This window comes from Anopheles coustani, chromosome 2 (assembly GCF_943734705.1).
Source record: "Anopheles coustani chromosome 2, idAnoCousDA_361_x.2, whole genome shotgun sequence".
NCBI lineage: Eukaryota > Metazoa > Arthropoda > Insecta > Diptera > Culicidae > Anopheles > Anopheles coustani.
In genome coordinates this window covers 64,946,051-64,962,932 of record NC_071289.1, presented here as the reverse complement: position 1 = coordinate 64,962,932, position 16,882 = coordinate 64,946,051, and positions in this window count along the sequence as shown.

Sequence of the window (16,882 nt, the reverse complement as noted above, 5' to 3'; positions counted from 1 at the left end):
CCTACCGAAACCCGCGGGCTACCGGGACCGCGAACCTTCGGTGGCTCGCGGGAAGATTGATAATTTATGTCTTTCGGGCTTCATTTGCGCACGATACGAAGAGGTTGACGGGTAAATACCCTTTTTTAAAACGTTCATTTCGCAGATAGTGCGTGCGTGCGCCGGCGAAAACACTTGCCTTTCGAAATCCCTTCCCAGCAGCCATTTCACGCCACCAGTTTTCGCGCGTGGTCGGTTTCGTTTCAGGTCGCCACCGTTAATTGCACAACTAATGCAGTTGCAGCCCTCAGAGTGCTCGTGCAGGCACCCTTTCCCCGGTGTGGCATCGCGTGTGGCAACGGGGGAAAACATAAAACGGTAAAAAGGGGTTGCGACCGTTAGGGGTTGCGGTATGGCTTCCCATTAACTTCTGCTCACTTGGCGGGCTGGCAGTGACATAAACGGTCCCTAAACGGTCTCGGACCGCTTCCGAAAGGACTCGTGCGCTAGGAAGTGATGCCACGTGTGTCGCTGGATCGATGGGCAAAAGGGCGATGAATGTTTTATTTGATTAGGACGAGCGGCTTTTCTTTGGTTCTGAGCACCATAATCCCCTTGTTTTTATTTTATTTACACAGTGACAATATTTTGCAAACGGAAAAAAGGAAGATTTATGCCTGGTTTTTGGGTGTGGGAAGAATTCTTTAGGAAATTAAATTAAATCTATTCTTAAATCGGGATACCAGACTTAAATCAAAATATCGAATAAATCAAACTGTATTTAAGCCTCACGCCATATTTCTTAAGATTAGCTTTTTGTCATGGTCGCGTGAGAAAAGATTCTTATTTTTCTTCACACATTTTGAACAACGTTACTTTTCCATGCAATTTGGTGAGAACCTTTTTGAAAACGAAATATAATGATCGATTTATTTGAAACAGCTCTAATTTGCACCATATAAAACGGCCACTAATTAAGACATTAGACAACCTTCCGCACAACACAAAGGCACATTCTAATTTCACCATCATCCGCCTAAATGAAGCCATAACCCACCGAAAATTACCATACCCGATTGTGGCGGCCAGCGCTTAACGATTACACAAAGAGTGTGAATTGTTTCACTCTCGCGGCTGAGGAAAATTGAGCAATAGCAAAACACCATCCGTCCATCCCGTCCACCGGTCGAGCCACGGTTTTTCGGGGCGATTCCGATCCGAGTCCGAATAATCCCGACAGATTTCGGTACGCATATGACAGCAAGCGTGGTGCAATAAAACCGACCCCATTCACCGACAAAACAAACACCGCCTTATCATTAAAAGACAATAAACGTCGGCGGTCTCCAAAAGCAACTGATGACGAATTGCAACCGACATCTCACCTCGGAGAACACGGAGGTTTAAAGTTTTTTCCCGTTTTTTTTTTTATCTGGAACCCCAAAACGAAGGGGTTCCCACTTGGAGGCTGACAGAAATTGATCGACGGCAGGTTCGATCGGCCGCCTGTGCCTCTCGGCAGACCCTTTTCGGGTGATGGTGTGTGCGAAAAGAATATCATCGGGCAATGGGAAGATATAAATTTTATAAAACAAAAACAAAATGGTAGCTCCAGCCAACCGGAAGATTACAGAAACCGCAAAATGTCGAACCTCGACCGTAAACATGATGCACCTTCGGCACCGCAAAAAGACGAAATGTTTAATCTGCCTTGCAAATAGTTTCGTGTCCCGCTTTGCGAGCCCGATCGCCGCCGATCGGAAACCGGGAAAATTCGACCGCACCGGAGGGCAACCCCCACCGCACACCACCACCCCACAAACGGAAACCCTGGATGGCGATTTCGTAATGCGCCGGAGCAGCAGTGTGTGGCGGGTATATTTGAGGCAGAAATAAAGTGCAATTTCTTGCGCTTTCGTTCGGTTTTGACGATCGCAAAACATCACCCGCTCGCGATCGAAACACTATGTAGCACGAAATTTATACAAGAAATCTGATTTTTTTTCTCCTCCCTTCCCCATCCTCTGACCTGTGTGTGTGGTATGACACAACAAGCCATCCATCCGAACCCGATGGCGTTCGTCCCCGACGAACCCTTCCAGACGGACGGGCGCACCGTTAGACATCGCACACCCGCACCACGCTCGCTCGTTCTCATCCCGCTTATGCAACGCGAAAAATCGGCACATTCGGTGGGTCGAAAATCGGAGACGAAAAGAAGCAAAAAACAGAAAAGTACGCTGGCGGCCCAAATTGAACGATCCATACGACGGTAGCCGCGGCCGGTTTGAAGAAATTAGTTTCACGTTTACTAATTTAATTTGCATATTTCATGAGACGAACGGGGGGCTCACGCTCGTCGCGGTTTGACGGTTCGGTCGCTTCGTCGACCCAGCGTGCACTTTCTTTCATCGACTGCAAATTTTCGCTAGTCTACGAAATTGCAACAAGGCACAAGTGCTCGAGCACTGCACGGCATGTTTCAATGATGTGATTTTTGTTTTATCATTTTCATTTCACACGACCTGGTTGTGAAAAATCAATCGCGATCGATCAGGTGATGGGGTGGATGTAACAAAAAAAGTACGGCAGTGGAAGGGAAAATAATCAAAGCAAGCAGCAAAGCAGAAAAATTTTAAACTCAAAGAAAAACGAGAAAGGGACTCAAATGTTTGATATCAGGAATTGATAACCAAACCAGACTGCGCACGGAAATGGTGTGGTGGTGAAATTTAGTAATGAGAATAACAACTCTTTTTAAAGATTTGAATCAGAGTGATGATTCGAATCTCTAAGTCACTCTTTTGTGATTTAAAACGTGTAAAATAATGTATCAGTTGTCGAGGAGATTATAATTCTTAACAGGAATTCGAATCTAAAAAGAGTGAATTAGTGAGTAAAAGAGTTGCTACTCTTCATGGAGATTCGAATCCCAAGAGTGAGTAACAGAGTTGCTAGTCGCCAAAGAAAGCCGAATCCCAGTTTGGGATTTCCTACTAAGTGCGCACATCACTAGTTGGAATGCATTTTATGAAATTGAATAAAAATCAAAATCAAATTGCATAACGTTTTTGTTTCATAAATTTCTTCCGAAACAATGCATATTTTCCTTACGACCTTTAAATGTGGCTACTTATAAAATATAACACAACAGTCTCGAATATCTGCGATTGTTCTCAATTGTTTAATGATGTTCTTTCAATTGCAGGCGTGTTTAGTGACTAAATAGGGAAAATTAGGTAAAGGCTATTAATTGTAGATCTGGTTTTCCAGATAACAGCGGAAGTATTTAGATTTTTTTCAAAAACACAACAAAAGTTATTGACTGTTTTTATCGATTAAAAAACGATGTGGTTACAATTCATACATGCGACAAAATATTGGTCCTTTCAACAGTCAAATTGGTTCTGTCAAAACTACAAGATTCAATTCCACTCCGGGTGCATTAAGCGTGTGGCGCATTTTGAACATATCGTGCACCCGGTATGTCGCCTCTGGATCCATACATGTCGGCAGGTATTTATTTTGCAACATGCTGCCGCATAAACCAGGCAGCATGGGACAGAAGGAAAATGCATTTTGAAAAAAAAAAACCCCTCTGGAATGCGACGCACATGTGGAGCAAACGGGCCGCAAAGCTGCAACACTTGCCAACACTTGTCATCGTTCACGATCAGCCCCGTTTTTAATCCTCCCACGATGAGAAAAGGAGCTGCTCGGTGGGTTATCGAAAATGTTCGGTGCGCGATCGATCGATCCCGTGGGAAGGGAACAGGTTTCCCGGTGGTTTGCCAAGGGGTGAAGGGGAAGCGGATCGATCAGAGTCAAGAATTTGCCAACGAAAGCGAGAGGGGTTGGAGTTGGGGGTGGGGGTGAGTTGTTGATGGCCACAAGGATGGAGAGAAATGTGTTCTCCCGCTGGGCTTGCGGACGGATTGCGACGACGGAATCGATCGGTGGCGATTCGCTCGGCTCGCGATATCGCGATCATGTGATTTTTCAATTCCCCTCCCGCAGGGATTGCTGCCACCGACACATCTGTGGCGTATATACACACACACGTGGAGCCTGTTGAGGGAGGGAAAAGTTCACCTCCGATCGACAGCACCGGGGCCGATGTGATTTTCTATCTTTTTATATTTTTGTTGCGAAATGTAAAACATACTTGAACAGGCCCGACGTACTCTTGCAGCAGCATAAATCGCAACATACGTGCGTACCTCCTTGGGGAGTTTCTTCCGCTGGGAACGATCCGCGAGCTCGGCGGGGGAGACCATCCTAGACGCCGTAATAGGTAAGACACACCGGCGAACAATCGACGGCCTACTGCGAACGGAACGCGCCGGAAAAGGAACTCATTTGATGTCGGGAGGCGCTCGATTGGAGATTCCCGCTGCTATAATTAGTTCGGCGCGTCCAAGGGCTGGCCCGAGACGCGCTCCGGACGTCTTGAGGGAATATACTGGTCGAGGTGACTTTCTCGAACGCACGCATTAAAAAAAAAACACCACCCTCAGCACGAGAACGTCCAAACGTGCGGCAGGTTTCCCGAATCTTTGCCCGAAAACGGAACCGCGGCCGCAACGGTTTTCGCTTTCCGTTCGAAAGTGAGTTGCACGCGTCGAACGAAACAGAATTATGGATCTGCCATAATTGACTCAACACTTTCGCTGCTAGCCATCGCCATCGTCGGTCTGGGCAGGGGCTGTAAGGGTTTCCCTTTTCATCTCAATGGTCTAGAGTTGGTCAGGAAGGAACTGGGGAAACCGGCGGTGACAGCATCCGATTGAATGGGAGGATGTTAAAAGTAACACCCGGAGTTCCTTACACCTGAAGGTTGGGCCCTGAGGGAGTTTCGGAATATGTACAAAGTACATAAAACAACAGCATTGCCCACAGCTCGAGAAGTAAATCTCCAAACACAAACCCCAATTTTAAACTCCCAGCTGGGACCACCAAAATTCAGTCAATTAAATAACAATCAAAATCATCACCTTCTTTTGGTGTTGTGCAAAGTGAAATCGAAAACCGTGTTCCCCAAAGGGTTCTTCCAGACAAAAATATAAACAACACTCTCCAAGGGTTGGAAGCACTCTTATTTGCGAGAAGTTGGAGTCTTCTCGGAGCAAGTGCAATTGGATCAGTTACCTTCGAATCAACGGCGGCAGAAACTCATTAAAATTGTCCCTCCAAGCGGCGTGGACTGGCGTTGGATAAAAAAAGGGACAAAAAATCCTCCGGCTGTGGGTCACGAGAAACCAACGAGGATGTGAGAGGAGAAAAACATCAAGGAAAGCCTCGTGACCAGCTAAGGAAGCGCACAGACCATCGGCTACGCATTCGGTGTGCATTTTCCCACATTTACATGCGGAACTGTATCAATTACACGAAATGGTAGCCCGACGTGCTGATTGATTTTCTCCCACCTCGAGCCACCAAAACGGGGTAAAGTAAAACCGATTCCACCGAAAACACAGTTCCGGACTCGCCGGGGCAGGTTTTATTCCCTTTTTTAGGACGGGAGTTGACTCACCAGGATCGTACACAAGCTGGAGCTGGTGCAGCTGCAGCACTGTGGCCATATACGTGCCTTTGGGCGGGTCGGAGTTGAATGTGCATGTGTTTCAAGTGTGTGTGTGTGTGTGTAAGACACCCTTCTGTGCTCATTGTAGGTCAAGATCACCACTGACTACCGTTTATGACAAGCGCTCATGACATCCTGCTGCACCGGTTGGAGGAAGTCATGTTCAACTGTTCGCAAAGCTGGAGCCCACGAGTAACACACAGCGACAGAATAATGGTATGCACTTTGTCAAGTGAACAAGGTTTTTCCGTCCTCTTAGGAACAAAAATATGTACATCTCTTTTGTACGATGCTGTTTCTTTCACATATCTTTAACGAGTTCTCAGTATTTAAGTTTACTGTGAAAGAGCATCCATTAAAATCAATGCATCATACGTTTTTAAAAAGTTATTCCCTTAAATATAGATATGTTTGTTAATTTGTTTTTTATAATTAAGAGAAGTGGATTAATGAATCCCGGTATTAACTTTTGCAATAAAAATACTTCCCTAGATTGTGTAAAAACATTTAAAGATCTAGTTTGAATGTCGAATATTAGCGCCAATCTTCTTTCTCTTCCTTTGTCTTCCTTTTTTTAGTCAAAGTAGCGTTGAGTTTTTTCTTGCTTATATCAGATCTTGCACTATACTACTATTCTACTACACTATACTAAAGTACCACTACAATCTGATTTGCTCTATTGATACTCCAGCCAGAACCGCTTACAGCCTTTGCCTCGGTACACGGGAACTTGTTCATTGATTATGGAAATCCCGTGTACCGAAAGGCTGTATGGTCGATGTTTTAGACCAATATAATCCCGTCAATAATTTTACAATACACTTATCAAATGCATTTCCGCGTGAAGCTATTTTTGCAAAGGTACTCCTAAGCAGAAAGAGGAAAGTAACTAAAATTTACTGCTCAATTCCCTAGGTTTCATCTCTGAACTTTTGCGCCAGAGTATTTGCAAACCCAGTTTGCGTCAGAGTAAGAGCAAACCCAGTTTGCGTCAGAGTATTCCCTCCAACTGACAAAACACAGTTTGAAAAGGAACAGTTGTTGAGCATGGAAAATAAAAATATCATCCAAGATTGAGATCCATTCGAAGACAGACATTGTGCGCTGGTAAAACCAGACCCAAAAAACGAATCCTGGAATTCACCGGCAAAATATGTCCCCGATAGCAAACAAAAGGAAAAAACTCCCACCCTTTACCGATTCCTTATCTTCACCGATCTGCAGATGCATACCGCGAGGGAAAACTTTCGCCCGTTCGTTGACCGCCAACGTCGCCGTTCGCTAGCGTCGGTCAGGGACACTCTGAATCAATTTACGAACCAATCGCCTATCGACAAATCAAAACTGCCTTCCGCAGGTGTGATCATTCCTCCAGCCCTCGTCCTTTCCACCGCCCGGCACGAATTATAACAGCTTTGTGCCGCCTTCGTCGTGCACTTTCGCACTCGGTTAGAATTTCCCCGGGTGGAAAGAAAGTGAAATAGCTCGCCGAAAATGAAAAGGGGAGTCTGGGGATGGATGGAAAAACGGGATATGCGCCCGAAGGGAACGGGGGTGGGTCTGCGTGCGTGGGTGAGTGGGGAAATATAAGCTCCTCTAATGGCTCGTTTCCGGCCGCGCTGGCGATAGAAGGGAAGAATGTGGTGTTGTGTTTAATTTAATTTCGTTTTTCCCGCTCCACTTTCCTCGGGTTTTCGCAAACTCCACCGGCGACGACGGCGACAACAAAACGTGTTAAAAGCCGTGCATTGTTCCGTTGGCACACGATTACCCATTGACCCAGTCACGAGTTTGCACGCGATCGCGAGTTCCCCCGCACTCCCAGGCCGCGGCCACGTTCCTTTGGAGGCGGATGAATGCCTTCGCTCCGATCCGGCATTCCCACCAGAACGATCGCCCGCGACGACGGTTCGATGACATTGAGAAGCGGCCCGGGCTTCTCGAGGGAAGAGATCCGCACCACAGGGCGGACCTCGAAAGGGTCCCGATTTGGTTGTGAGTGCGCGCGCGCGCGCGAGCCCGCGTGAAATGATTGAGTGAAGCCGATAACCGATATAAAGTAGGGAAGTGAGCTGGGAAAAAAATGAACACGTTATAAATACAACCAACTTCCCGATTCGGGCCGAGTGCTTTTAGATTCGATTTCGATTTTGGGTGGGCGTGAGCAGTTTCGCTTTCAATGTATCACCGATTTGTCCGAACCGCGCGCCCCAGGACGCCCTTCAAACAGCGATCCCACGATCTCCAGAAACCTAAACATACATCTTGGAAGTACAGGATAAAAGAAAAAACATTCTGCTGCAACTCGAGAGCATCGCACATCGCAACCCCACGCGACGCCGTGGAACAAACCATCGGAACCGTACCCCGAGGAGATGAGCATCTCTCCGCCGGCAACAAGATGCTCAAGTGCAGTTTCCGTCTGCATGCCAGCCCCCTTTCCCTTCCCCTCCGAACCCGAACTGACCCGACGCTCCAACCTACCTTGCGTAAACGCGAGCCCGAGCGGACGTTGTACCAATAAATCGAACGCAATCCGTACCATGTTTGGACAAGCGCGAACTCAATCGTTTAACATTTCCGTTCCGGGGCGATTCGGTGGAATTGTAACCGGGAAGGTGGAAAAAAGCTTGAGAAAAAAAAACTACATAATGAAATATGTGTGTCAATATCGGTTTCGAGAAAGTCGAAGGCACCGGTGAAGAGCCCGGGTAGAATGTAATACAACTGCAGCGCTAATCAGTGGCGTTCTTCGAGTGGCCCGGACTGGAAAGCGTCAAGCGTGAAGAGCCTTCAAGAGCGAAAATGGGTCATTTTCGAAAGGGTCTTCCTCGGTCGAGTGAGAAACCCTCCGCAAGGCTCGCAAGGGGGAACCCGAGGAGGAATGGACCGAGCAGAAATGGACCCTCTGAACTTGCAACTGCTTCCAGATTGAACCTTCAATAAGGTTAATGAATATACAAATTACGAAGTGGAGAACTAAAGGGGCGACGATGCGTTGTTCGTAAAATGAGTGTATTAAAGAGCTAGTTGCCTCACTTAATTCTGGCATTTAGTTCACTAGCTTTCTTTCTAACTTATTGAACAATTTAGTTTTTTAAGTGACAAGTTTCAAATAAGTGGTTCTTTAAAAGAGAAGTTTGACTTTTCAATGCTAGTAAATCGTACGCGTAATGAGAAAAAAGAGAGATTAACATCTTAAAGATAAGTTCCATAGAACTAACAGGAGAACTGCATCCATTGTCATTCATCCAATGAGGCTCCTAAAGGTATAATTTTTTTTACCAATCTCAACAACTTTTGCCTCTAATATAACGCATCACTTTTGTGTTTAATTAAAAAGATGAAATTCTACATAATTTAGCTAGAAGAAAAAAACAATACACACTAGAGTTGTGTAAATCTGATTCAGATTCATGAATCTGAATGAATCTGTGCCTTCGAAGGGATTCATGAATCTTTCGTCGAGAGATTTTGGTTTTTTTTTTTTGGTCGCATGGTACACGCCTATGAAAGAATCGGGGATATTCATGACAGAGCCGAAAGATTCATTAAGCTTTGAAGATTCGAATCCGCAAAGATTCATGAATCCATCTGAATGAATCTGAGGTGAAAGATTCATACGAATGAATCTCGCCAAAAGATGCAGTCATATAATTTTAAATTGATTTGTATCTTTTCTTGGAAATAATGGCTATATATTTTTTAATTATGGAATACCAATATTGGTAATTGCTTTACATAAGATTATTTATGTGAACCACTTAATGCGCAAATGTAAAAGCAAAGAAAGGTATTCATGATAAAAATCATGATCGTGATTCCTATAAAAAACGTACCTCCATCCTCGTTGAAATACTATGATAGAAAGTAACTTAGTGAGTAACTGCGTTAACAAACAAGAATGCAAAAACTGTCGTTCAAGTTTTGTTTCTTTTAGCTTTGAAATTGCCGCTAAGGCAATTACTTATTTTATAGTAATTTTGTATAAGGGTATTCATGAAAAAATTTGAAACAAATTAATTGATAATAATATAAAAAAAATGGGAAAAGCTGCAAAACTAAAGTAGACAACTAAGAGGCAAACATTGATACGATAAACACAAAACCAGATGCCTTCGAGATACATTGGTGCAATAAAGAATCATACAGTCCATCCAATTCTCCACTTCGATTCGATGCTTCAATTTCCTGTTAGTTACTTGCATAACTATCCAATACGATTGCCACGCTCATGATCAACATCTTAGTAATGTTGTTGAATATTTTTATAACACCTAAAACCACTTAACGCCTCTGAGAACAGCAGCACGCAGCCACTTGATTGGCTGTAAACTCCTCATCTCGGCATCTGCTGCACGAATGGTGCAATCGTTTTGGAATACTCGTTGTTTCCAATGTTCCTTCCTATCGATTTGCAGCGTTTGAACGATTTGGATCTCGCACCGGGATGAACCAGTGAAAAACGGCACCGGTGACAGTAAGTACTCATGCATGCTATGATCTATGTGCCTTCGAGACATGCCGACTACATACCAGGGGGAAACTGTGTCCCCTATGGTTCGCAGCTCGATCAAGAGAACGATATTGCACCAAATGTCTCGTTTTCGCGCACAGGTTTCACTGTGACGCCTTGTCGACGTGTGGATTTCTATTTCACGCCAGTCACGACTCGCTCGGCGAAGCAGCTCCAAGCGATATCTACATAAAAGTCCTCGCGGGAAAAATCATAACTTACCCCTATGGGACCGACTGCCTGGCGACCCGTACAACACGTAAAATTGCAAGGCCGATAATGTAACGACACATCGAGATGGGCAATAATATCATGCTGTGTGTGTCGATACCTCAAACTACCAGATATGAATGCATCAAAAGTTGTGTTCCAGTGGAGTTGGAGGTTGGAGCAGCGAAAACTGCGCCGATCGCCGAAGAACGGAACCCCGAATGGGAACCAATAACGCCCGGACCTCAGTTCAAATCGGCACAAATCAGTAAAACTGTTTCGCCAAAGGGCGCAACGTGTATGATTTACAGACTTCAGCGGTTTTCGTTATCCCTCCTCCTCCGCTCCGAGGCAGCTTTCTTGCCACCCAGCCCAAAGCTTCGGCGAAGGCCCCCGGGATTCTGGTTGTTTGCGCGCTTCGGTGAGCTTCCTCCCGACGTACCTTATTTTCTTTACTTCACCTCCGCCATCCTGGTGGCATTTAGGAGCTAGAAAATCGATTAATAAGCACAGAAAGAGGCAATAATAATAGCACGCCAATAAACCGGCGGGGGAACACCGAAACCGATGGGGCGCAGAATGGGTGAGAAAAAGCCGCCCGGGCACTCAACAAACAAAACGCGCCGTCGCGTACCGGCACACCGGAGTGCAAACCCCTTTTCCCCGCGAGGGCAGCAAGGGCAGAAACCGAACCGAAATCGAACCCCAGCCCCAGCGCACTGCAACAATTGAAACGATTGGAATATGCTTTTTTTCACCCCGGCTCCGATGCTGTGGCTGCGATTTATGCCTCCCGCTATGTGTGTTTTAGTTACTTTCCAGCTTCCCGTGCGCCCAGAGCATAAGGAGGGCGGACACAACTGTGCTCGCCATTCCACCGCAGCTACCATAAAAGCTACCACACTCGAGGGCAGAACAGTTGCGATAGAGAGATCTTCGCGGAGGATCTAAATATTCATATTCATTTGAATTTCCACTCCGCTGGCCTTAATGGTGATTATTTATGAGTTTCAAATTGATTCCAGATGGCACAGAGCACATTAGGTTGTATCATGATCGTTTGGCGTGTAAAATGGAGCAAAAATTAATTTATGAACCGAAACGCTGGTGGAGTTGTGAGTTATTGGAAAACTAGACCGTGTTGCTCGATCAAATAAAATAAAATTTAACTTCACCTTTAAATTCTACTAAACGTTACGTTAAGTGGTGATTGTATATATATTCGTGTTTTAAGAAGGCCAACTGAAGAAATGAGACGCTTAAGGGCTCGTTAAAGCATCGAATGAATCGTGTTTATCGAAAGATTAATGAAGGAGGAAAACTATCGGAAAAAAATTCCTAGAATATTTCCCACCGGCTCATCAGACTTCCCATAAAATGCTTGTCACAGGCCCTTCGCTGGCCGGCACATTGTTTGTGGCTTCTTCCGCGTTTTTTTCGTTTGTCCATCAACAGTGGAAATGTGCTCCCGCCCTGAAGCGGAGAACCAAGCAAAATAAGAGAGAAAAAAAAAGATTGGTCCCCTTGGACAAATCCAAAATCCATCGATCGATAATGCACCCGGAGGCCCAATATCTCAAACGGTGCATCGCGCGCCACGTTCCATCCCGCGATCGATTAAACCCACCCCGTTGGTCGGGGAGGGAATTTTTATGGATTTCTTCGCATACCTGCGCCGTCGCGAGATGGGCAACATCTCCCCGTCGGTATGGGTTTCGAAACGACTTCTGCTGAACGATTCGGTATCGGTTAGCGATGGAACATTTTCCGGGAAATCGTACGGTCGCTGCTACTGCGTTGGTGCATCCGTTCCGTTTTGCTACCGAATCTTGTTAGACGCGTTGCTTGTCTTCCACGATTTCCTCTCGCCGAATTTGATTACCACACAGAGCGTCCAGCTACCGAACGGTATTTTTTTAATGTCCTTCCTGTGCCGACTATTTGGTGACAATTTGGTCGGTACAAACGAAGCTGTCGGGAGATTGAAATTTATTTGTTTTATTTCCCTTTAAACATTAATTGGTTGGTATGAAACATACAGTAAAGCATTTGAATATTGCTCGAAACTACCATTTAAATTATTCGTATCCTTTTGGAACCCATTTTATTCCCTGTTTTTTGGTGCAATTTTTTTGTAAAATGCATCCGTTTAAATACTTTCAAAATCACAGACGCTGCCCCCGAAGGTCCCGCGCGAATGCCCTTTTTACCTCCGTGCACAAAAACGCTGCGATCGATCTTTATCGATGGTTTTGCCATCGTACCTCGCGTACCCTAGTTTGGCCAGTTATGCATTTATGCACGATTCACTTTCACTGCGAGCGAAAGCTTCCAAACGGCAGCATCAGCATCGCGATCTTCCCCCGCGGGCACCGAGCGTGGGTCACACACATAGCGAGCAGGCGAGCCATTAAACCAAAATCTATGCTTCGACGACTCGCGCCCGACACCCAATAACCTTAGAATCAAATAAGTCACACGGTTCGCCATTTTCGTGGCGACGGCTACCTCGGCCGACGCTTAGAAGGAAACGCCCGCCGGGAAACCCGCCACGGCCAGATAAACACCTCGTTTGCGACGCTCAACAACACACGTCCTTCCCGCTCCCCTTTCTACCAGGAAATGGTGGTGCGCGGTGACGATCGAGTGGCGGAAGGACCAATAGAAGAAAAAAAAACCGCACGACAAACGGACTCCCTAAAGCCCTAAAAATACGCCTCGCAATAGCCGCAGCTGAATCAGCAGCAGCAGCGTGGCCGGCCGGCCTCGGATTGAAATCGTGTAACCGGGGTCACCGTACGCCTTGAACCAAACCGATGTCGCATCTCCACGGCCCGTCCACACCGTGTCGCGTTCCGTCGGGTTCGTCGCCTGCGGTCGTCCCAGCTCGTTCGTTTCGACCAACTAGCCTCCGGTGTGTTTAATTGTACGGACGAAACATAAACCATACGGCTGCGTCACGGCGGGGTGAAAAACCTACCGCAAATAAGCAAACTGGCAAATGAGATGAGGAAAACCCCTTATAACCAGGGTGGCTTCACGGAAACCCGGGGGAAATAAATGCACCCCCGCGACAGTGGATACGTTCGTTCCGGGCTCGTTTCCTCTTATCTCCTGCGGTCGGGAAAATCTCGCCCCGAACCAAACCGACGCCGATGGACGGAGAAGCTTTTATTCATAAATAATATAATTAATTACGCCACCGATCGGTCCCGTAACCGTAAGTAGCTGGCCAATAAAATATTGAAGCCTTACTTAGCATTAGATGAGCTTGCGCATAGATAGCGCGCCCGCTAAACGTGACCCCTCTTCCGGTATGACTCAGCGCAAATGGGCGCAAACCTCTCCGTCCAGCTTTACAGAAGCAAATGAGGAAGCAGTGTGACATCGTCCATCGTACGCGACCACCCCGAAACAATAAAACGGGAGCATGCCCAAGAGGGAGGCCCGTTTGAGGTACCGTAGATGCGCTAAACTGCACGCCCGGCCGAACACCACACGGCCAGATACGTCCAGCTAATGGCTAAATATCAGATAATTTTATTGGCCGCATATGAATATATTTAAATTCAATTAACTCACCCGACACCCTCTGGACGAGGCGTGAAAATCAAGCGCCTCACAAAGGCGACCCACCACCCGCCATCGCCACCGGTATACAGAGATCCGTAGAGACGGTGTGATGGTTTGCTTGCGATAGGATGTGACATGAAAAGTGAATTTTAAAAGTGTTTCGTCGATTTCAGGGAAGAGGTAAAAAAACAGGGTACCAGTTTAGCTCCTGTTACGGAAGGATGAGGCTTGTGTGGCTTTTCATCCCCCTAGTTTACCAGCGACACCCCCGACGGGCTTTTGTCGTTCTCATCCCACCGCGGTGTCGATGGCCGCGATGGTGAAACATGGCCGCTGATTTATGCATCCGCGACAAGATCAACGATCATGGTTGGCGGCGCGTGCTGGTGCGAAACCGTGCATAGCACGCGTACAGGCGCAACCCGCGGTTCAACCCGAGGGCAACTATGTTGCTCTCCGCGTTGCATAAAAGCATAACATCGTCTACGTGCCAGGAAGGTACACGTTCCATTCGCCGCCTGATTATGAAAAGGATACAAATGTGGCCCATCATGCCATAGTACTATTTACAAATACCAGTGATTGGAGAGTGAGGGAAACCCGTGGCAATTGATAAATAAGTTGTGTCAAAGGGGTGTAATAATATCGTTTATAGCTTTACGAGTTCTAGTCACGCAAAGTAAAAGTTGTGGCGCTTACAGAAGAAAGCTCAATGAACCAATCTATGCAAACAACAATTATACAACGCGTCATAAATGATCACCCATCTTTCGCAATTTTTTGTCAAACTTTCTATCATGTTGTGCTTAATTATCTGAATAATTCAAATAATATTTGAATTTCGCAACAGTTTCGATCGATAGCTCTTCGACGTTGCAATTTTGCATTTCACGATTCAGGAAGTGCCACAGTACTGACCGACGAACGAGCGAACCGAATACGGTTAAGCGTTGGGTCTTATCCGTCCCCGCCGGCCGCTCTCCTTCCGCCACCTTCCACACCCCGATAGCGAGAGGTGAGAGGTGAACTTCGTCATGTAGTACACATGAATTAAAGCGCAATGTCACACTACCCTTTAGCCAAACCCGAACTGTTTTAAAATCGAAAGTCAACCCGGCCGTCGATGTAGCGGAGAGAACTGAGGCATGGCGGGAGGAGGAGAAGGGCGCGAGCGGGTGTTAGACATCACGGTACCGACGTATCAGTTCGTGACATTGAAAGTCACTGCCACATGACAACGGCTTCCGCGCATGTTCTGCGTTGCGGAACCGGCGCTGGCTCGTTAGTTGGCAAATTTTAGGGAATGCTCCGGCCGCCTCTTTTGATAGGGGTCCGGAGCGTACGGAACGGGCCCGGGACATGTTTGGGCTCGTTCCTTCGCCTGATGAGTCACGTTTTACATAAGTGATACGTACATATACGCCGGGAGCTCATCGATCGGGGCTTTTGCTTTCGTAATTAGATGATTTCACCTTCAAATCGCGGACAGGCACAAGTGAGCGCCAAGTGGATGTAAAATGCGGTACACGACAGCTGGGCAGCCTTTTTAATCCGGAAAATGCAGGCTGCATTACGGCAAGGAAAAGGGTTTAAGCTTCGATGTAACATCGCTTACATTAAGCAACATTACAACACACAAACCTGTCGATTAAATATCAAGTTAAATCTTATTTGACTTGTCAACTTAAGTTGTGTTATTTTTGCTTCAAATTATTTTTATTATAATTAATAATCTTTACTGTATAACTTTTCCACTTCTGAAAAAGAAAACCAACTACCTGTAAGCTTTAGCCTGATAGCATTTCTCACTCACTTTTATCTCCTCAAATCTCCGATTATCGGGCACATTCATAAATATTGGCGACACTTTTTCCGCACCGACAACCGGTTTGCCTTCCCATGACAACTGTCGCGCTTGCCACTTGCCGTACAGGCGGCCGGCGGTTCAAGCGCAATCCGCCCCTTAAATCACGCGGGGGGAACCGCAGCAAAAGTGCGGGCGAAAAACAAATCAACTTGAAGCAGAAGTTAAGCTCACAGCGCGGCGTAAGATTTATACGTATCGGTCAGGTTGCGTGCTTGTAAGCGTAGAATTACAACCGACAACCGGCAGCAACGAGCCGAGAGTCGAACCGGGAAATGCAGCTCCACCGCGAAACGATACCTCGACCGTTCGAAATTTCAATTGATTCAATGGCCCTTGTAATCGAAGCCTCCTTCCATAGGCTGAGGCCATTGGGTCAGTTTTTTGTATTTTCGGCTCGGCCTGCGGTAAGTGATACAAGCCCCGAGGGGAAGGCAAGGCGGGGAACGAAAATTTAAAGAAACATAAAATTGTATTTCGAAGGTGCACGGTACCGGCGATGGAATTTCATCGGCTTTCTGTAATTCTCTTTAACTTTAATATTTAGCACGCAATAAAGCCATCAAACAGTGCATTCAATAAAGCTCTGATGGAAACACAATTATCCGCCGAAAATAGGGAAAAAGTTATTCGAGCCGATAAACTCGCCCTTCCAACCTTTCTAAAACTTGCAAACCAGCGCCACGGGAGTATTTTGGGCATCCCCCGCCTTCGTATGGTCCATTAAGTTTCTAACGAAATAGATAAACCCTACTCATTTGAAAAGCACGAGCATGCAAGGCGTGTTTGTGTGGAAAATCCAGTGAAAAGCACTTTCATAAATCATTAAAAGCCAAACGTAATAAAGGCTTTTTTTTCAAAAATAAAGCCCGCACTTTATGGTGAAATGTAATGAACGCAATTTGCATCACCTCTCCTTTTCGCGGTGCCTTTCCCTCATAAGACAGATATCAGCTTGCAAGGGGCGGTACACCCTGAAATTATCCGTAGTTGTGTTTAATCGAATTTATTGGCTGATTTCACTGCCCTGTCTCGTCGTATTGTTCCAACACGCCGCGCGATTGCGTACGCATCTTTAATTTCGCACAGTCCCTTTCCCATGACCGACATCCATGCCGGATTGTTTCCCTCTCGTATATCTCTTTTTATAGGCTTT